The following is a 20,865-nucleotide window of genomic DNA, read 5'->3' as shown; positions in this document are numbered from 1 at the left end:
CGTCTGGGTCATTTTAAGATTTCCTTGGCTATTGATAAAACTAGAAGCTCGGCCCGCTGTGCGGGGCCTCGCGTCTAGCGCACGCGCCCACGTAGCGCCCGCGGCCACTTGGCAGCGCATATAAGTGGCGTAGCGTCATGAGGGCCAGTGGGGCTCGGTCAGTGAAGACACTGTAGCGCGTCTGATATGTGGCATAGAGGGGCGGATTTTAAATCTCCAGAGGAAACATCCGTGGGCTACCATTGGTTCAGCGATGTGTGCGGTCGCCCTGCGGCCCCTCCTCCTCCACCAATGTGCAGTATTGAGAGCCCTGACGTCACAACATTTGGAGCGATGGCCACTGCACTCTGGTTGGTTGGGGTACACCTAGGGCCCAGGTAGAACCCACTTAAAGCCTGCATGGGCAAACCCAGTTAGGACCCGCCTCGGTCCCACATAAACGTGGCCAGTTGGGGCCCACCTAAGGGCCAGGTAGAAGCTACTTATAGCCCGCATGGGCATCGCAGTAAAGGCCCACCTCGGCCCCACATAGAATTGCCTAGGTGGGGCCCACCTAAGGCCCGTTTCGGTGGTCACAAACGGTGCTAGGGTGACCACCTCATTTGGTAGCATGCAGGGGCCTTAAGCAGCAGTAATGTAACACAAGCTTAACACAGTAGAACCGAAATGAGCAGAAATGACTACATTTCCCATGATGCCCTCTGAATGGTGCAGCAACGCGTCGCTGCCAATACGTTACATTGTGTCACAAAAACCCACAAAATACACTAAAATTAAACTCTTCCACGGGCTAATTAGGTAGTATTGATGAGATTTACCAGACTAACGTTCATACAGGTTGTTGGTAAGATGTGTAACATAGCCGTTTGAGTCACAACAACAGCGTTAGCATTAGCCAAATGCTAATGCTACTCGTTCGTCAGCTTAGCTACACGCTAACGGCTCATTATAGGCAGCTCTTGGCTAATAGGCATTTAACCCAACTAACAGCAACACAGTAATGGACATAAACATTGACATACATGCTTTAGAGACTATTAGCAGGCTGCATTAACAACCAGCAGCAACAGAATCCAAGTAGCAGGCCACGTTAGCAGCTAATTCTGTGTGTGTACGATGAGGGTTGGCAGGTCTGTTTGTCGTATAAGTGATTTAGGGTTTATGTGGGCGCACCATCTACAATGGACTAACTGAGCAGGAATAACATTCACCACACTAACGTTCATTGTTGACAAAGTGATTCCACAGCCGCTTCAGCCATGACAACCACGTTAGAGTTAGCTACATGCTAACGTTGAAAGTGCGTTAGCATTAGCCGCATGCTAAGGGCTCATGTTAAGCACCCATGGGCACTAATCATTCAAATACAACGATCGCTATCACAGTAGTGGACATAAACATTGGTTACATTAGTAGCAGGCTGCAGCGACCTCAAAGTGTTGACAATATGAATGACAGGGCGATTTATTAGAGAAATGAGGGTGATTCTGCTGTCCAGCTCAGCGCGCACAACTCTCACAGCGCCCTGTTGTTGCTGCGTCTGGCTGTGATGGCGACAGCAAGCTCTCTGCGATGCTGCTGTCTGGAAACTGGCCTCAGGATGACACGACTGAGAGTGAGCGCTTTCGTTGTTGCTAAGATACGGTGCATGGCACATAGCGGCTGTGGCCCATAGCTTGTGGATCTCTGTCACATGATTGGCGTAGCCTGCGTTGCCAGGTCTGCCTTTTGTATAAGCGATTTTGGTCTTATTTGGGCGCGCATTTGGGCTCGTTTGCATAGACCACGGCAGCGCTTGTTTCTTTCCCATTTGACGGATGTGGCAACGGGGCAAAAGGTTCTCAGTGTGGCGCAGATGATGATGATGGTGGTAACGAACCATCCGGAAGTAAATGGCGAGATGAAATATATAGCACTTTATGATTATTAGAGAAGGAGACACATGTGAAGGTGGAAAATGAAATGTAGGAGATTATATAGTTTTGCATGAGCGATTTTTGTAGCAAGTTGGGAGAGAATTTGGCCACTCCTGTGGGCGGGGGGTTGATTAGAAAAGTTTGGGTTCCAAAAGGGGACGGCTCTCTGATTGAGTGGAAAGATACAGTACTTGCCTGAAATATTTAATTTTGAACACCAGGGGGCCTCAAAGCGGAACATTTCAGTAACATAAGCTTGTAAAGACAGCTCAAGCACAACTGGTAATAATAATAATAATAATGAATTGCATTTATATGGCGCTTTTCTAAGTACTCAAACTTACTCAAAGCGCTTTACAATGGTTCATTCATTCATACAGGGGGGGCATTGGGAGGTGGAGCGGCGAACAGTCGACGCCAGCGTCCCCACTTTTCCCACATTCACACACCAATGGTGGCAAGCTAGCGCTGACCGAATCATTGGAGGCAATGTAGGGTTCAGTGTCTTGCCCAAGGACACTTCGACATGTGGACAGGAGGAGTTGGGATTCGAACCGCCGACCCACGGATCAATGGACGACCTGCTCTACCTCCTGAGCCACAGCCGCCCTAACAAACCTTTTTGAAGTACCTAAAACAATCTATACAGACATATACAGTAATAATGCATTTATTATTAGATTTAATGTCAATCTTTACTCCACTACTATTATATGAAAACTTTAGTTACTAGTTACTTTGTAGATTTAGATTATTATTACCAAACATACATTAACCACTTCAGCCCTATGTACATTTCGGCCATTTGAAAATAGATGATCAACAAGCTCACAATGTGTCGCGATGCGACGCATTGTGAGCTTGTAGATCGTCTATTTATTCCGGACTTTCACTTGTAACGGAGTATTGATACTTTTACTGTTATGACCCTGGCCTAGGGGGACCAGGGAACACAACAAAAATACAGGGGAGACGCAGTTTACAAAGAATATAGTGTTTATTAAAGTAATCAAAATGAACAAATAGATAAATGAACAGATGAGGTGTGGAAATCAGTAAAGTCAGTAGTGTAATGCGTGTATGCATGAGTGGATTGTGTAGTGTGTGTGAGTGTTGAAGGTGTGAACATAAGATGGAAACAAGGAGGTGTAGGTTGGGTGAGGAGCTAAAGCAAATGAACTGAAGGAGAGAGAGAGGACTGGGGAGGCAGGCTTTTATAGGGCGTGGACACCCGGGCCCAGGTGCACGCCAATTTGGCTGATTGCCAACTCAGCTCGACTGCTCCCCAAGTCCTAGGAACCAATGAGAGAAACAAATGAATACAAAGAAACCATATAACCTAAGAGTGACATAACATACTATACTATCATACAGGGAACCGTCACACCCCCCCCCCATAAAGACGGGGTCCCTAAGGGATCACCGGTATCCAATTTACTTTAAATATACTACCTATCTCCAATACCAAACCTCTACTCCAATGGCCGCCCGCACCCTGTCACAGACCTCCACCCCAGCAACCGGATCCAAGGAAGCATTTAAGGGGTGAAAGACAGAGGCAAGAGGAGGACCTACGGAGATAGTCAAGACCTCAGTCATGAGGAGCCCGTGATAACGCATCGGCCACCACGTTCTCCGTCCCTTTAACATGACGGATGTCCAAAGTATAGGACTGCAGGAACAGTGACCACCTTATCAACCTCTGGTTTGGACACTGCAGAGAATTCAGGAAAGTCAGGGGGTTATGGTCAGTATAGATAACAACGGGGGTACTACCGCCCACATAAACGTCAAAATGTTGTAAAGCTAAAATCAAAGCCAATCCTTCCTTTTCTATGACTGAGTAATTTAGCTGGTAAGAGTTGAATTTCTTGGAATAAAAGCTAACAGGCTTATCTATTCCTAGATTGTCCTCCTGCATCAGTACGGCCCCCGCCCCCACATGACTGGCATCCGTGTAAATTTTAAATGGCCTGTCTAAACGTGGAGCTGCCAGAACAGGAGCGGTACACAAGAGCAACTTAGCCTGCTCAAACGCTTCCTGGCAAGCGGGTGACCAGACAAACTGTGCCTTAGCCTTAAGTAGGTTGGTGAGAGGCACCACAACTGTTGCAAAATTCCTACAGAAACTACGATAGTAACCTATTAAACCAAGATAGCGCATGAGCTCTTTCTTTGTAGTTGGAACCGGATACTGCTCAACAGCATGAACTGGCACCAACCGGACACACTTGGCCCTGCCCAACCACTCGACCGAGGTAGGTCACTGTCGCCCTTGCAAACTCACACTTGGCAAGATTGACAGTGAGTCTTGCCTCCCTCAAGCGGTTGAACAGTTCCCGAATGCGTTCCATATGAACCTCCCATGTGTCTGAATAGACAACTACATCGTCCAAATACACTGCACACCCCGGCATATCCCAAATCACTTGATTCATAAGCCGCTGAAAGGTAGCAGGCGCATTTCGAAGTCCGAAAGGCATGACATTGTATGAATAAAGACCATTAGGCGTTATAAAAGCGGCTATCTCACGCGCTCGCGCTGACAGAGGCACCTGCCAGTATCCCTTCAATAGATCGAATTTACTCACGAACTTCGCGGAGCCCACCATCGATGCAATCATCCATTCTAGGAAGTGGAAAAGAGTCTGGTTTAGTGACATTATTCACTTTACGGAAATCAGAACAAAAACGAAATGTACCGTCTGACTTGGGAACCAATATACAAGGTGAAGCCCAACTAGATGCACATGGCTCTGCAATGCCATTTGTTAGCATGTAATTGACCTCTGCTTCCAAATATTGACGCTTATCCGCATTCACCCTGTAAAATCTCTGTTTTATTGGCTTTGCATCGCCAATGTCAATGTCATGTTCGATTAAATGAGTACAACTCGGTGTATCACCAAATAGGCACGGAAACTCCCGGATTAAACCTGAAAGTTCCCTGCGGCCTGTGGCAGGCAAATGAGTCAATAGTGTATCGAGGCACGCAAGCGCTTCTGAATTTTTCAGCCGCCCATGCACCAACGCTGGATCAGGTGTACCCAACCCATCTTCCTCTACCTCCCGACTGGGAGACAACACCGGAACCGCCATGCAAACTGCATGAGCCAAGCCAACCTCTGGCTGTACACACAACACCGGTGTCTCAGAAGTGCGTGCATAATAAGGCTTAAGCAAGTTTACATGGCAAAGTTGGGTTGGTTTCTTACGTTTAGGCGTTTAAATAATGTAATTTTGCTCGGAAACCTGCTTTACCACATTGTGTGGACCGGAGACTTTTGCCTGAAAGGGTGAAGTAACAATTGGAAGTAGAGCCAACACTTGGTCTCCAGGGCTAAACACACGGCGCTCAGCTTTAGAGTCATACAACAGTTTCATCTTATCCTGAACTGAAGCTAACTTTTCTTTAGCCAACAACCCGGCTGTGTAAAGCCGATGACGAAAACCATTAACATATTCAATCAAATTTTTGGGAGGCTGTGCCTCTATCCATTCCCCAGACAGCGCAGCCAAGGGACCTCTTACTGTATGAGCAAAGACCAGCTCGTTTGGACTGAACCCTGTGCTCTCCTGTGTTACCTCCCTAGCAGCAAGCATCAGCCACGGCAGACCCTCTTCCCAATCTTTACCTAGCTCAGTGCAGTAGGCGCGCAAGATGGCTTTTAGCGTTTGGTGAAAGCGTTCTAACGCCCCCTGACTCTGAGCATGGTACGCAGAGCTCCGGTTGTGACGGACATGTAGCTGCTTCAGAACCTGGGAAAACATGTGAGAACAGAAGTTCGATCCTTGATCAGATTGGATGACCTTCGGAATCCCAAATATAGAAATAAACTGAGACAGTGCACGTACCACCGACCGAGTGGTAATGGTGCGCAGAGGATATGCAGCAGGATAGCGAGTTGCTTGGCACATTACCGTTAACAAATACACTGCTCCTGACTTTGAACGTGGTAGAGGACCCACACAATCAATTATTAGATGTTCAAATGGCTGGCTAATGGCAGGAATGGGATACAATGGGGCTGGTTTCAGCTTCTGATTAGGCTTGTCAGTTAACTGACATGTATGACAAGTTTTGATAAATGCTGCCACAGCTCTCTTCATTCGAGGCCAAAAGAAATGTCTAAGAAGCCTGTCATAAGTTTTTCTCACACCAGCATGTCCAGATTCATCATGAGCTACTTTTAACACTGACTGGCGAAGTTTGACTGGCAACACAATTTGGAACACTGGTTCACCCACAAACCTTCCCTCATGTGGCAGCCACTTTCTCACCAACAAGGAGTCCTGCAGAAAATACCCACAAGCACTGTCAAGCAGCTCATCCTCCGGCCGTATCAGCGGCACCAGCTCCGTCAGAGAGGGGTCAGCCTGCTGCTCCGCAACCAGATCTGAACGTGTTATGGACAATGGAAAATTAGCAAGAGGTATTGAAAACTTTTCGGATACTTTAGTCGTAATCGATTCTTGTGACTCAGATTTCTCTTTTAACTTAGCCATTGCACGGGTCACCGCACAAGCTGTAAAAACCTCTGGGAAGTCACGTTCACTTTCATCCGCTTCCCCCGTTACCAGGGGAACGGACGTCACCACTGCCGGCGGCGGAACCTCCGCCCACACCCGAGCACCAACCAGCTCGTTACCTAGGATCACCGTTACCCCTGGAATCGGCAGTGCTGGGCGCACGGCAAGCTTTGCTTCTCCCTGAAACAGTTCACATTTGAGCACCACTTTATGCAAAGGAACCAACAGGACATTCATGTCTATGCCCCGGATAGGCACCGCATCACCCGTGTCAGAATCATTAGTTAAAGGGAGAACACCAGCCTGAATAAATGAGTCAAAAGCCCCAGTGTCCCTCAGTATTGTTACCGGTACTTCTTCCCCACCTTGCACCAAAGACACAGACCCTTTCATGATAAATGGACGGTAAGAATTCAGTGCTGCAAACGATGTATCCTTGTTTTGACCGAGATTAGGTGAAACACAAGTGGACACCGGACGAATTGGAGCCATAGACATATAAAGGTAGACGCCTCATTGGGCTCTGAAGCGTCTGTATCTCGGGCGCGCTTCCTGCTGCCGCAGGGCTGCCGTGTGCGTCACAGACGCGGAAGTTCGGTAGGCCAATCAGAGGCAGGTGGGAGCGGGTTATTTTGTAACCCAGCTTTTAACCCTTTAAGAGGCAGCAGCTGTGCGCAGCATCTAGTTAGTTGGAACTTGGCAAACTCCACACTCTATTTGTGAAATACAAATAAGAGACATGGTCCTTTTTCATATGAAGGTCCATTATTTATTCAGCATTTGAGTCACGGAACACTGTTTGATAAGCTTTAGCCTCTCACACCCAAAACTTAGAATATGTTATCGTTCGATAAGATGTTGTCAAAATAACAATTCTTTACGTTCTCTAATTGTGTACTTGTTTAGTAAGTAATGCAGATGTTTAACAATTTGACTCTTGACAGTGTGAAATGTTATACTCAAGATTTAAAGATCTATAAGGGTCCATTTGGTTATCAACTCTCCATCATTTAGCTGGGTACCAACTGGAACCCCCCCAAGGACCACTGGTGGTTCCCGGACCACTGGTTGAGAACCATTGCACTGACAAGTCCCGGAAAAGACGCACTGTGATTGGCCAGTAGTCAACGCGCTGTGAGCGCTGTGATTGGCCAGTAGTCACTTTGAGTGGCAGGTGCAGCCGTGCAGGGCGGAAGAGCCGTGTGTATTGCGATACAAGTCGCCCCAATGAACTGCAGAGGCCAATGAGGTATCTAGGTTTCTAATATCTATGATTGGAGCGGCCATGCCAGCTCCTTTTGGTTGCGAATTTCCCGCATTGAAAGGTCTAGCCCTGGGAGGTCCGTTTAACATAAAACATTCCGATTTCCAGTGACCCCGCTTATGACAGTAATTGCAAACCTTCTCCGGCTCACGCAAATTACTGCTGTTGTTAGTGTTGCCGTTGCCTTTAACTTCGACAGGAAGAGGTTTACTAAATCGGCCATAAGACTCCTTGGCAACATAGTTGCCACCGCCCGCCTTAAACTCTCCCCGGTGCGTCAAGACATAGTCATCAGCGAGCGCTGCAGCGTCCGCCGCATTGCTCGCCTTCTGCTCAGAGATATATGTCGCCACTCGAGCAGGAACAGAATTTTTAAACTGTTCCAAAATCATCAAATCACATAACTCTTCAAAATCTGTTACCTCCGAAGCGTTACACCAACGGTTAAAGTAGGTGGTCAAATCACGCGCAAATTCCAAATGACTCTGTTTGTCATGTTTTTTCCAAGACCTGAACCGCTGTCGGTACGCCTCGGGGACGAGCTCGAACGATTTAAGCACCGCCTCTTTAACCAGAGAGTAGTCTCGACTGTCGGCCACACTCATTGCCGAATAAACCTCTTGCGCCCTGCCTGTTAATACGCATTGTAACATCAACGTGCGCGCCGAGTCGGGCCATTTACGCACGTCGGCCACGCGCTCAAACATTGTAAAGAATGCCTCAGGGTCACGTTCAGAAAACTTCGGCACCAAACGTATATTTCCATTTACATTAAACTCCCCCATGGACTGTCCTGCAGGTTCTGTAGATACTAGTTCCGCAGCTGAAATCTTACCGTCCCTTATCAAGTCTAACCTGGACTGCTCTACTTGCACTTTTGCCTGTTCAGTTTGCTGTTTCATTTTTTCAATTGCATATTGCGTGTCTAGCCTCACTTTATCCTGCTCCGCTTGCAACATCATTAGTTATTTTTGTTGGTCGAATGTCAACCCTGGCATTGCTACAGGTAAAGGCACCGCCTTTGCCGCCTCTAACTGGATAGGTGAAATCTTTTCTGGCTCTTCATATTCCTTTAACAAATTAGTTTCAAATAAATGTACTCTTAACACTGCCACTAAGGTCTCCTTTAATTTCTTGTCACCTGCCTCAATTTTAATCTTAAAATGCTCTGCTATTTTAAGTAACTGGTCTTTGGTGCACTGAAGTAATAGTTCCTCCGAAGGAGAACCCAAAAATGCCTCTAGGGTACACATCCTGGCTAATGTGCGCTAAGTTAGTCCCCCAGCTGGTAAACAAAACAAAATACAAGTGCCCCTCTGCTCTATATAATCCCCAAACTAACTCCACCCGTCTTCATGCCGGTTTGCGGAAGGTATTTACGCACTGAAGGCCACCGCAAAGGCCTAGCTCATACCAAGGGGTAGGAAAAGCAACCAGTAGCTGGCGACCTACGTCCAGCCCTTAGCTGTGCCCCCGAGACGGAATGTGCACGCACCGGTACACACCCGCTACAGCCGCACCTTGCACCTAAACCACCCCCCCGGCCTAACCCTGCGACCTAATCTTTTAACCCAGTAACTAAATCGCACCTAACAGGGACACTCATAATAATACTGAAACAAAAAACCAGCCAGGTAACTTCTTTTTTTTTTTCTTCCTTTAACTTAGCAGCACAAATACCAGGAAAAAAAACTCCCCCCGGTAGCAATTTAATCAAATCTGTAAATTATTAAAATCTAAACAGATTAAATTCAAACCAAAGAAATTAACTGCATCTCCCAAACAAAGTCCAGACAAAAACAAGCGTGTAACATCGCTTTGTCTCTACTCACCGGACCGTTGAACCAAATGGACCAGGGAATCCCCGGATTGATTCCCAAATGACACTCCTTTCAAAAAACCACGGCGCAAACGAGCCCTTAATCAACTGCCAATTTGGCCAATTGACACCTGCGTCGCAGCAAACAAATGCAGAAGAGCGAGTCACTTGACTCACCAAACTTACTGCACACTCAAAAGTTTTACGGAACGAGCCCCCATTTTGTTATGACCCTGGCCTAGGGGGACCAGGGAACACAACAAAAATACAGGGGAGACGCAGTTTACAAAGAATATAGTGTTTATTAAAGTAACCAAAATGAACAAATAGATAAATGAACAGATGAGGTGTGGAAATCAGTAAAGTCAGTAGTGTAATGCGTGTATGCATGAGTGGATTGTGTAGTGTGTGTGAGTGTTGAATGTGTGAACATAAGATGGAAACAAGGAGGTGTAGGTTGGGTGAGGAGCTAAAGCAAATGAACTGAAGGAGAGAGAGAGGACTGGGGAGGCAGGCTTTTATAGGGCGTGGACACCCGGGCCCAGGTGCACGCCAATTTGGCTGATTGCCAACTCAGCTCACTGCTCCCCAAGTCCTAGGAACCAATGAGAGAAACAAATGAATACAAAGAAACCATATAACCTAAGAGTGACATAACATACTATACTATCATACAGGGAACCGTCACATTACTTAAGTGAAAAATGTGAGTACTTTTTTCCGCCACTGGCCACCAGACCCCCCTCACTGAAGGGCATTTAGGTCTGTACCTACAGTATGTCACATACCACTGAAGGGCATTTAGGTCTGTACCTACAGTATGTCACATACCACTGAAGGGCATTTAGGTCTGTACCTACAGTATGTCACATACCACTGAAGGGCATTTAGGTCTGTACCTACAGTATGCCACATACCACTGAAGGGCTTTTAGGTCTGTACCTACAGTATGCCACATACCACTGAAGGGCATTTAGGTCTGTACCTACAGTATGTCACATACCACTGAAGGGCATTTAGGTCTGTACCTACAGTATGCCACATACCACTGAAGGGCATTTAGGTCTGTACCTACAGTATGTCACATACCACTGAAGGGCATTTAGGTCTGTACCTACAGTATGCCACATACCACTGAAGGGCATTTAGGTCTGTACCTACAGTATGTCACATACCACTGAAGGGCATTTAGGTCTGTACCTACAGTATGTCACATACCACTGAAGGGCATTTAGGTCTGTACCTACAGTATGCCACATACCACTGAAGGGCATTTAGGTCTGTACCTACAGTATGTCACATACCACTGAAGAGCTTTTAGGCCTGTACCCTGTACCTACAGTATAGTCAATATATACGCCACAGTAGTACAGTTGTATCAGCTTCAGATGAAGGAGTAGAAAATATGTCGGCTCTCTCTGCCTTATATTTGTCCTTCCAGGTCAGTGTCTGGACTGTGTCTGGACTTTTCCTAATATGGACCAGCTGTTACAACACATCTGTGACAGGTAAGGTCATCAGTGATGTAGCCTGGGGTCGACGGGTGTTTCAGGTCTCGCAACATACTGTACACCCTTGCCCAGGTGACCCAGCCGGGGTTGATCAAGCCCCAACTTACATCTAGCTACCTGGGATGTATATATATATATATATATTCTGTATATATATATTTTTTAAATGGTATCCTGATTATTCTTTTTTTCTTGGTATTGTTTAGTATATTATTATTATTATTATTATTATTATTATTATTATTATTATTATTACATTTATTATTACAATTATTATTATTATTATTATTATTATTATTATTATTACCCTTATCATTATCATTATCATTACCCTTATCATTATCATTATTATTATTCTGAGGAACCAGAACCAAACTCATTTCCATCTTATGCACTACCCGGAGTCGTACATGGAAACAAGACCGCAAGGACTGTTTTGGTGTTTTGGTTCCTTGTCACATTGAGCCACCGGTCAGCGCGGTCAAGATGGCGGTGGAGTGGTCCAGACCTGACGACCTGACGCCGGCCTACCTTCACGTCCTCCAAGATGGACGTGATGATGTTTTCCACTCTAAGAATCCGCTATACAGAGACCGGACGTACGTGCATGCTGAGGAGCTTCCTCACGGTAACATCTCACTGAAGCTGACCGGGGTGAAGCTCTCAGACCAGGGGACGTTCAAGTGTTTTGTTCCAGGCCTGGACAGCAGCAGTCTGATCCAGCTCCTTGTTGGTAAATAGACTCCTATCAGGCATTGACAGTGGTGGAAAAAATACATGTGTGTATATATATATTTTTTTTACTTAAAGGTTTCATGACGTTCAGTTTTACCACACATTAAAAGTCTTTGTCATGGTCCTTCAAACGTGTATAGAAAGTTTTAACAAAAAATTCCACTCCATTGATCCATGGCAGGTGTTTTTCTCTCACATTTCTAAAGCCTTTTCAACTGCAATGAAAAAAGAAATCTTTGCCTGCGGGTGTCGCTGGTGAGGGATTTTGCCTGTCAATCATCGCCTCTGCTCCGCCCCCCCCCAAAGGAAAGGATAAGGGAGGGGAGGGGCGAGGAGGAGAGTGGGCGGGATTAATCGGCTGTGACCTCACTGTTGAAGGGCCAAGCTCAGATTACGTTTCAGCCTAATTATTCAGAAAACCCCAGACCACAGAAAATCCACTGAATGTTCAAAGTTCAGATTTTTTGGGTGTAATTGAGGTCATAAAACCCCCAAAAAAACATTTTTAAAAAAAAAGTGAAAATGAATGTCATAGAACCTTTAAGTAAAAGTATCAATACTGCAAAGTAGAAACACTCTGTTACAAGTAAAAGTCCGGTAATCAAAAGTAATGACATCAAAATACATTTAAGCACCAAAAGTAAAAGTACTTTTGATGCTTACATTTTTCTCAAGGTATCGTGTGTATAAAATGTATTAAAATACTTCTAAAATGGCAGATCTACAAGCTCACAACGCATCGCATCGCGATGCGTTGTGAGCTTGTAGATCGGCTATTTTCAAATAGCCAAAGTTTATATAGGGCTGAAGTGGTTAATGTGTGTTTTGTAATAATAATGCAAATCTACAAAGTAACTAAAGTTTTCACATTATTGTAGTGGAGTAAATATCTGCTTCTGAGATTTTTTGGGAGAAGTAAAAGTGCTGAAAATTGGAAATACTCCAGTAAAGTAAAAAATACCTCAACATTTTTATTTAAGTACAGTACTTGAGTAAATAGTTACTTTCCACCACTGGGCATTGATTGATTGATGGATTTTTGTAACTGCAAAAAGTTGTGATAATGAAGCTGAATTTAGTGTCTGTCTGTCTGTCTGTCTGTCTGTCTGTCTGTCTGTCTGTCTGTCTGTCTGTCTCTTTTGCAGGAGCCACGTATCATCCAGTGATCTCTTTAAACAGACCAACAGATGAGGGCTTATCTTTGGTTTCCTGAACCTGAGATGTCTTGGCTGGACGGTGATGGACACACCGTCCCAGCTGAACCCTCAGTGACACACAGACCTTCTCAACACTGTTACGTTGTCCAGAGGGACGTGACAGTGAGGAGAGCAGGTCATGTGACCTGTAGAGTTCACCTACCACACATCAACCACACTGCTGAGACACACACCGTCATCCCAGGTAATGAACGTTGTTAACATAGCATAATTGCATAAGTAGGTTTGGGTCAAATTGACATTTCTGCCTAACTGTACTCTCCTAACACAGAATTGATGGTCAGTGACATACGCATGGTTTACTTTTGGCTCCACCCTCTAGGCTGCTGCATTCACTAGAATGGGGAATCTCACTTCCAGCTGAAACAGTGCGACTTGAATATAAAGTTAAGACTTACGTATTAGAGCATTTTCAGCCAATTGATCTCTATTATCTACAAGTACAATGTCTTGTGAAATGTGATATATAACCATAATGCCATTATAAACTACTACAAGTCGTTTATAATGGTGGGATATATATTGGTGGGATATGTATATATATATATATATATATATATATATATATATATATATATATATATATATATATATATATATATATATATATATATATATATATATATGTATATATATATGTGTACAACATATATATATGTTGGTGGGATATATATATATATATATATATATATATATATATATATATATATATATATATATATATATATATATATATATATATATATATATATACATATATATTGGCTGATTCTTTGAATGAGCCAACCACTTTTTGGTTGTAATTGTAGTTGTAATTACAATATATCGGTGGTTCTCAAACTTTTTCATGTCAAGGATCCCCAAAATATGTGAAAATATGTTGTGCTAGGGAAAATATCTTGATCTACAAGCTCGATGCAACATGTGAGCTTGAAGATCGGCCGATGTATATAGGGTTAAACTGATTTTGATGCTATGAACTAATTTTGCTGGGGACCCCCTGGAACCGCCTCAAGGACCCCTGTGGTACCCCAGAACCGCACTTTGAGAACCACTGACTTATAGACTCATTAATTTGCATTGATTGGTTGATATTGCATTCCGTCATAATGCTTACATTATATGCTGGTTTGTAGAATTAGTATTGGTTTAATACATTGGTTATGTATGGATGCATGTGCTAATACATTTTACTACTGTAAGTGCATTTGCTCAAGTAATGTACTACAGTACAATTTTGAGGTGTTTTGTACTTTACTGGAGTATATCCAATTTTCAATACTTTTACTTCTACTCCACTACATCTCAGAGGCACATATTGTACTTTTGCTCCACTACAATTATTTGAAAACTTTAGTTACTAGTTACTTTGCAGATATAAATCATTGTATTATAAAACAAAACATGAATTAGTATATATGGTCTTGTTTCTAAAGTGTAGTTGTTTATTTGGTCTTGTTTCTAAAGTGTAGTTGTTTATTTGGTCTTGTTTCTAAAGTGTAGTTGTTTATTTGGGCTTGTTTCTAAAGTGTAGTTGTTTATTTGGTCTTGTTTCTAAAGTGTAGTTGTTTATTTGGGCTTGTTTCTAAAGTGTAGATGTTTAATTTGGTCTTGTTTATAAAGTGTAGTTGATTATTTGAGCTTGTTTCTAAAGTGTAGTTGTTTATCTGGGCTTGTTTCTAAAGTGTAGTTGTTTATCTGGGCTTGTTTCTAAAGTGTAGTTGTTTATTTGGGCTTGTTTCTAATTGGTCTTGTTTCTAAAGTGTAATTGATTATTTGGTCTTGTTTCTAAAGTGTAGTTGTTTATTTGGTCTTGTTTCTAAAGTGTAGTTGTTTCTAAAGTGTAGTTGTTTATTTGGGCTTTTTTCTAAAGTGTAGTTTCTTATTTGGTCTTGTTTCTAAAGTGTAGTTGTTTATTTGGGCTTTTTTCTAAAGTGTAGTTGCTTATTTGGTCTTGTTTCTAAAGTGTAGTTGTTTATTTGGGCTTGTTTCTAAAGTGTAGTTGCTTATTTGGGCTTGTTTCTAAAGTGTAGTTGTTTATTTGGGCTTGTTTCTAAAGTGTAGTTGCTTATTTGGGCTTGTTTCTAAAGTGTAGTTGTTTATTTGGTCTTGTTTATAAAGTGTAGTTGATTATTTGAGCTTGTTTCTAAAGTGTAGTTGTTTATTTGGGCTTGTTTCTAAAGTGTAGTTGCTTATTTGGTCTTGTTTCTAAAGTGTAGATGTTTATTTGGGCTTGTTTCTAAAGTGTAGTTGTTTATTTGGGCTTGTTTCTAATTGGTCTTGTTTCTAAAGTGTAATTGATTATTTGGTCTTGTTTCTAAAGTGTAGTTGTTTATTTGGGCTTGTTTCTAAAGTGTAGTTGCTTATTTGGGCTTGTTTCTAATTGGCCTTGTTTCTAAAGTGTAATTGATTATTTGGTCTTGTTTCTAAAGTGTAGTTGTTTATTTGGGCTTTTTTCTAAAGTGTAGTTGCTTATTTGGGCTTGTATCTAAAGTGTAGTTGTTTATTTGGTCTTGTTTCTAAAGTGTAGTTGTTTATTTGGTCTTGTTTCTAAAGTGTAGTTGTTTATTTGGGCTTGTTTCTAAAGCGTAGTTGTTTATTTGGGCTTGTTTCTAAAGTGTAGTTGTTTATTTGGTCTTGTTTCTAAAGTGTAGTTGCTTATTTGGGCTTGTTTCTAAAGTGTAGTTGTTTATTTGGTCTTGTTTCTAAAGTGTAGTTGTTTATTTGGTCTTGTTTCTAAAGTGTAGTTGTTTATTTGGGCTTGTTTCTAAAGCGTAGTTGCTTATTTGGTCTTGTTTCTAAAGTGTAGTTGTTTATTTGGGCTTGTTTCTAAAGTGTAGTTGCTTATTTGGGCTTGTTTCTAAAGTGTAGTTGTTTATTTGGGCTTGTTTCTAAAGCGTAGTTGTTTATTTGGGCTTGTTTCTAAAGTGTAGTTGTTTATTTGGTCTTGTTTCTAAAGCGTATTTGTTTATTTGGTCTTGTTTCTAAAGTGTAGTTGTTTATTTGGTCTTGTTTCTAAAGTGTAGTTGTTTATTTGGTCTTGTTTCTAAAGTGTAGTTGTTTATTTGGGCTTGTTTCTAAAGCGTAGTTGTTTATTTGGGCTTGTTTCTAAAGTGTAGTTGTTTATTTGGTCTTGTTTCTAAAGTGTAGTTGTTTATTTGGTCTTGTTTCTAAAGTGTAGTTGTTTATTTGGGCTTGTTTCTAAAGTGTAGTTGTTTATTTGGTCTTGTTTCTAAAGTGTAGTTGTTTATTTGGTCTTGTTTCTAAAGTGTAGTTGTTTATTTGGTCTTGTTTTTAAAGTGTAGTTGTTTATTTGGTCTTGTTTCTAAAGTGTAGTTGTTTATTTGGGCTTGTTTCTAAAGTGTAGTTGTTTATTTGGGTTTGTTTCTAAAGTGTAGTTGTTTATTTGGGTTTGTTTCTAAAGTGTAGTTGTTTATTTGGGCTTGTTTCTAAAGTGTAGTTGTTTATTTGGGTTTGTTTCTAAAGTGTAGTTGTTTATTTGGGTTTGTTTCTAAAGTGTAGTTGTTTATTTGGTCTTGTTTCTAAAGTGTAGGTGTTTATTTGGGCTTGTTTCTAAAGTGTAGTTGTTTATTTGGGCTTGTTTATAAAGTGTAGTTGATTATTTGAGCTTGTTTCTAAAGTGTAGTTGTTTATTTGGGCTTGTTTCTAAAGTGTAGTTGTTTATTTGGGCTTGTTTCTAAAGTGTAGTTGTTTATTTGGTCTTGTTTCTAAAGTGTAGTTGTTTATTTGGGCTTGTTTCTAAAGTGTAGTTGCTTATTTGGTCTTGTTTCTAAAGTGTAGATGTTTATTTGGGCTTGTTTCTAAAGTGTAGTTGTTTATTTGGGCTTGTTTCTAATTGGTCTTGTTTCTAAAGTGTAATTGATTATTTGGTCTTGTTTCTAAAGTGTAGTTGTTTATTTGGGCTTGTTTCTAAAGTGTAGTTGTTTATTTGGGCTTGTTTCTAAAGTGTAGTTGCTTATTTGGGCTTGTTTCTAATTGGTCTTGTTTCTAAAGTGTAGTTGTTTATTTGGTCTTGTTTCTAAAGTGTAATTGATTATTTGGTCTTGTTTCTAAAGTGTAGTTGTTTATTTGGGCTTTTTTCTAAAGTGTAGTTGCTTATTTGGGCTTGTATCTAAAGTGTAGTTGTTTATTTGGTCTTGTTTCTAAAGTGTAGTTGTTTATTTGGTCTTGTTTCTAAAGTGTAGTTGCTTATTTGGTCTTGTTTCTAAAGTGTAGTTGTTTCTAAAGTGTAGTTGTTTATTTGGGCTTTTTTCTAAAGTGTAGTTTCTTATTTGGTCTTGTTTCTAAAGTGTAGTTGTTTATTTGGGCTTTTTTCTAAAGTGTAGTTGCTTATTTGGTCTTGTTTCTAAAGTGTAGTTGTTTATTTGGGCTTGTTTCTAAAGTATAGTTGCTTATTTGGTCTTGTTTCTAAAGTGTAGTTGTTTATTTGGGCTTGTTTCTAAAGTGTAGTTGCTTATTTGGGCTTGTTTCTAAAGTGTAGTTGTTTATTTGGGCTTGTTTCTAAAGCGTAGTTGTTTATTTGGGCTTGTTTCTAAAGTGTAGTTGTTTATTTGGTCTTGTTTCTAAAGCGTAGTTGTTTATTTGGTCTTGTTTCTAAAGTGTAGTTGTTTATTTGGTCTTGTTTCTAAAGTGTAGTTGTTTATTTGGTCTTGTTTCTAAAGTGTAGTTGTTTATTTGGGCTTGTTTCTAAAGCGTAGTTGTTTATTTGGGCTTGTTTCTAAAGTGTAGTTGTTTATTTGGTCTTGTTTCTAAAGTGTAGTTGTTTATTTGGTCTTGTTTCTAAAGTGTAGTTGTTTATTTGGTCTTGTTTTTAAAGTGTAGTTGTTTATTTGGTCTTGTTTCTAAAGTGTAGTTGTTTATTTGGGCTTGTTTCTAAAGTGTAGTTGTTTATTTGGGTTTGTTTCTAAAGTGTAGTTGTTTATTTGGGTTTGTTTCTAAAGTGTAGTTGTTTATTTGGGCTTGTTTCTAAAGTGTAGTTGTTTATTTGGGTTTGTTTCTAAAGTGTAGTTGTTTATTTGGGTTTGTTTCTAAAGTGTAGTTGTTTATTTGGTCTTGTTTCTAAAGTGTAGGTGTTTATTTGGGCTTGTTTCTAAAGTGTAGTTGTTTATTTGGGCTTGTTTATAAAGTGTAGTTGATTATTTGAGCTTGTTTCTAAAGTGTAGTTGTTTATTTGGGCTTGTTTCTAAAGTGTAGTTGTTTATTTGGGCTTGTTTCTAAAGTGTAGTTGTTTATTTGGTCTTGTTTCTAAAGTGTAGTTGTTTATTTGGGCTTGTTTCTAAAGTGTAGTTGCTTATTTGGTCTTGTTTCTAAAGTGTAGATGTTTATTTGGGCTTGTTTCTAAAGTGTAGTTGTTTATTTGGGCTTGTTTCTAATTGGTCTTGTTTCTAAAGTGTAATTGATTATTTGGTCTTGTTTCTAAAGTGTAGTTGTTTATTTGGGCTTGTTTCTAAAGTGTAGTTGTTTATTTGGGCTTGTTTCTAAAGTGTAGTTGCTTATTTGGGCTTGTTTCTAATTGGTCTTGTTTCTAAAGTGTAGTTGTTTATTTGGTCTTGTTTCTAAAGTGTAATTGATTATTTGGTCTTGTTTCTAAAGTGTAGTTGTTTATTTGGGCTTTTTTCTAAAGTGTAGTTGCTTATTTGGTCTTGTTTCTAAAGTGTAGTTGTTTATTTGGGCTTGTTTCTAAAGTGTAGTTGTTTATTTGGTCTTGTTTCTAAAGTGTAGTTGCTTATTTGGTCTTGTTTCTAAAGTGTAGTTGTTTATTTGGGCTTGTTTCTAAAGTGTAGTTGTTTATTTGGGCTTGTTTCTAAAGTGTAGTTGTTTATTTGGGCTTGTTTCTAAAGTGTAGTTGTTTATTTGGTCTTGTTTCTAAAGTGTAGTTGCTTATTTGGGCTTGTTTCTAAAGTGTAGTTGATTATTTGGTCTTGTTTCTAAAGCGTAGTTGTTTATTTGGGCTTGTTTCTAAAGTGTAGTTGTTTATTTGGGCTTGTTTCTAAAGTGTAGTTGTTTATTTGGTCTTGTTTCTAAAGTGTAGTTGCTTATTTGGGCTTGTTTCTAAAGTGTAGTTGTTTATTTGGGCTTGTTTCTAAAGTGTAGTTGTTTATTTAGTCTTGTTTCTAAAGTGTAGTTGTTTATTTGGGGTTGTTTCTAAAGCGTAGTTGTTTATTTGGTCTTGTTTCTAAAGTGTTTGTTTATTTGGTCTTGTTTCTAAAGTGTAGTTGTTTATTTGGGCTTGTTTCTAAAGTGTAGTTGTTTATTTGGTCTTGTTTCTAAAGTGTAGTTGTTTATTTGGGCTTGTTTCTAAAGTGTAGTTGTTTATTTGGGCTTGTTTCTAAAGTGTAGTTGTTTATTTGGGCTTGTTTCTAAAGTGTAGTTGTTTATTTGGTCTTGTTTCTAAAGTGTAGTTGCTTATTTGGGCTTGTTTCTAAAGTGTAGTTGTTTATTTGGGCTTGTTTCTAAAGTGTAGTTGTTTATTTGGTCTTGTTTCTAAAGTGTAGTTGTTTATTTAGTCTTGTTTCTAAAGTGTAGTTGTTTATTTGGGTTTGTTTCTAAAGCGTAGTTGTTTATTTGGTCTTGTTTCTAAAGTGTAGTTGTTTATTTGGTCTTGTTTCTAAAGTGTAGTTGTTTATTTGGTCTTGTTTCTAAAGTGTAGTTGTTTATTTGGTCTTGTTTCTAAAGTGTAGTTGTTTATTTGGTCTTGTTTCTAAAGTGTAGTTGTTTATTTGGTCTTGTTTCTAAAGCGTAGTTGTTTATTTGGTCTTGTTTCTAAAGCGTAGTTGTTTATTTGGTCTTGTTTCTAAAGCGTAGTTGTTTATTTGGGTTTGTTTCTAAAGTGTAGTTGTTTATTTGGTCTTGTTTCTAAAGCGTAGTTGTTTATTTGGGTTTGTTTCTAAAGTGTAGTTGTTTATTTGGGCTTGTTTCTAAAGCGTAGTTGTTTATTTGGTCTTGTTTCTAAAGCGTAGTTGTTTATTTGGGTTTGTTTCTAAAGCGTAGTTGTTTATTTGGTCTTGTTTATAAAGTGTAGTTGTTTATTTGGTCTTGTTTCTAAAGTGTAGTTGTTTATTTGGTCTTGTTTATAAAGTGTAGTTGTTTATTTGGTCTTGTTTCTAAAGTGTAGTTGTTTATTTGGTCTTGTCTCTAAAGTGTAGTTGTTTATTTGGGCTTGTTTCTAAAGTGTAGTTGTTTATTTGGTCTTGTTTCTAAAGCGTAGTTGTTTATTTGGGCTTGTTTCTAAAGCGTAGTTGTTTATTTGGGTTTGTTTCTAAAGCGTAGTTGTTTATTTGGGTTTGTTTCTAAAGCGTAGTTGTTTATTTGGTCTTGTTTCTAAAGTGTAGTTGCTTATTTGGTCTTGTTTCTAAAGCGTAGTTGTTTATTTGGTCTTGTTTCTAAAGCGTAGTTGTTTATTTGGTCTTGTTTCTAAAGCGTAGTTGTTTATTTGGGTTTGTTTCTAAAGTGTAGTTGTTTATTTGGGTTTGTTTCTAAAGCGTAGTTGTTTATTTGGGTTTGTTTCTAAAGCGTAGTTGTTTATTTGGTCTTGTTTCTAAAGTGTAGTTGCTTATTTGGTCTTGTTTCTAAAGTGTAGTTGTTTATTTGGGTTTGTTTCTAAAGCGTAGTTGTTTATTTGGTCTTGTTTCTAAAGTGTAGTTGTTTATTTGGTCTTGTTTCTAAAGTGTAGTTGTTTTTTTGGTCTTGTTTCTAAAGTGTAGTTGTTTATTTGGTCTTGTTTCTAAAGTGTAGTTGTTTATTTGGTCTTGTTTCTAAAGCGTAGTTGTTTATTTGGTCTTGTTTCTAAAGTGTAGTTGTTTATTTGGTCTTGTTTCTAAAGTGTAGTTGTTTATTTGGTCTTGTTTCTAAA

The 20,865-nt window shown here is 40.2% G+C and overlaps 1 protein-coding gene across 1 annotated transcript in view; it reads left to right on the top strand.

Annotated features, from left to right (window-relative positions):
* The first annotated feature begins 11,550 nt into the window (after window positions 1-11,550).
* Window positions 11,551-20,865, top strand: part of LOC308102277 (uncharacterized protein) — a 281,082-nt gene continuing 271,767 nt past the window's right edge. Inside the window, exon 1 of the mRNA XM_080451915.1 lies at window positions 11,551-11,773. The gene's annotated coding sequence lies outside the window, so the exon portion shown is untranslated. The remainder of the gene's footprint in view (window positions 11,774-20,865) is intronic.

The sequence above is a fragment of the Gymnoscopelus braueri genome, assembly GCF_963280865.1.
Source record: "Gymnoscopelus braueri genome assembly, chromosome: 15".
In the NCBI taxonomy this organism is placed as follows: domain Eukaryota; kingdom Metazoa; phylum Chordata; class Actinopteri; order Myctophiformes; family Myctophidae; genus Gymnoscopelus; species Gymnoscopelus braueri.
Note: the sequence above shows the minus strand (reverse complement) of the source record. Positions and strands in the feature narration are given on the sequence as shown.